Raw genomic sequence first — 1,671 nt, forward strand, 5'->3', positions numbered from 1 at the left:
GCCATGGTGGGGAAACCCACAGAATTGGCTGACTTGAGCTAGTCAGAGATTACTGACTCAGGTCTGACAAATGGGGAACCTGCATAAGACCAAACTCCCTTAATATAGGTGACAATGGTGTGACTGGCCCAACTGGAAGTGGGCCCAAGATCTAACATTAATGCACAAACTTAGTGGAGTCAATTCTATATGGAAAGATACCTTGCTCAGCCTAGACACAGGGTGTGGGGGGTGGAGAGGTGCCTTGGCTGTGTCTCATCTAGATGATAAAACAGGCTTTAGTAGACTTCCTAGGGGAGGACTTACCTTCTCCAAGAAGCAGATGGGAAGTGAGGAGGGGAATGGGGGGAGTGGGAGGAGAGGAGAGAGGGGGAATTGGGATTGGAATCTAAAAAATTAATTTAAAAAATGAGCTGTCATTTGTTTTATTGATTTTGGCCATTCTAACTGGTTTAAGATGGTATCTCAACGTAGTTTTGATTTCCATTTTCCTTATGGCTAAGGATGTTTATTTAAGTGTTTCTCAACCATTTGTGTTTCATCTTTTGAGAACTCTGTTTAGTTCTGTGCCCCATTTTAAAATTGGGTTATTTATTTTTTATATCCAGCTTCTTTGTTTTACATCTTTATGTATTTTGGATATTAGCCCTGGCACTCGGGAGGTGGAGAGAGGAAGTGATAAGGTGGAGCAGAGACAGGATCTCAGTCCTTTTGGACTGAGGATTGGAACAGGTAGGAAGCAACTGGTAGCTGCTCTGGGTTCTCTGGTCTTTATGGTTTTCCCCTGATAATTGACTCCCAATTTTTTATTGATTAAGATTTATTTGATTAACACTTCAATCAGGTGTCTATAGGCATGTGGATTTATGTCTGGGTTTTCAAGTCCATTGATCATTATGTCTGCTTTTTGATGCCAATACCATGTTGCTTTTATTACTCTGTCTTTGTAGTACAATTTGAGATTGAAGAAGGTGATATCTCCACCATTTCTTTTATGGTTCAGGATTGTGTTAGCTGTTCCAGGTTTTTTGCTTTTCTATCTGAAGTTGAGAATTGTCATCCTTTGAAGGTCTGTAAAGTATTGTGTTGGTGTGTTGATGGAGATTGTATAAATCTGTAGATTGCTTTTGGTAAAATGACCATTTTTACTATGTTAATCCTACCAATATTTGAACATGGGTTATCTTTCCATCTTCTGATATCTTCTTCAATTTCTTACTTTCAATGTCTTGAAGTTTTTATCATTATAAACCTTTTACTTGCTTAGTTAGAGTTACCCCATAATATTTTTATTGAGCCTATTGTGAAAGGTGTTGTTTATCCCTGATTTCTTTCTCAGTTTGTTTGCCATTTGTATATAGGTGGTCTACTGATTTTTGTGAGCTAATTTTGTATCCAGCTACTTTGTTGAAAGTGTTTACCAGCTGTAGGAGTTTCACAGTAGGAATATTTAGGGTCACTTATGTATACTATCATATTACCTGCAAATAAAAATACTTTGATTTTTTTCCCCTTCCAATAGATATCTTGTTGTTCTCCCGTTGTCATCTTGCTCTATCTAAAACTTCAAGTGCTATATTGAATAGGAATGGAGAGAGTGGACATCCTTGTCTTTTTCCTGATTTTAATGAAAATCCTTTTCAGTTTCTCTCCCCATTTAGGTTGATATTG

This window comes from Cricetulus griseus, chromosome 2, assembly GCF_003668045.3.
Source record: "Cricetulus griseus strain 17A/GY chromosome 2, alternate assembly CriGri-PICRH-1.0, whole genome shotgun sequence".
NCBI classification, from domain to species: Eukaryota; Metazoa; Chordata; class Mammalia; order Rodentia; family Cricetidae; genus Cricetulus; species Cricetulus griseus.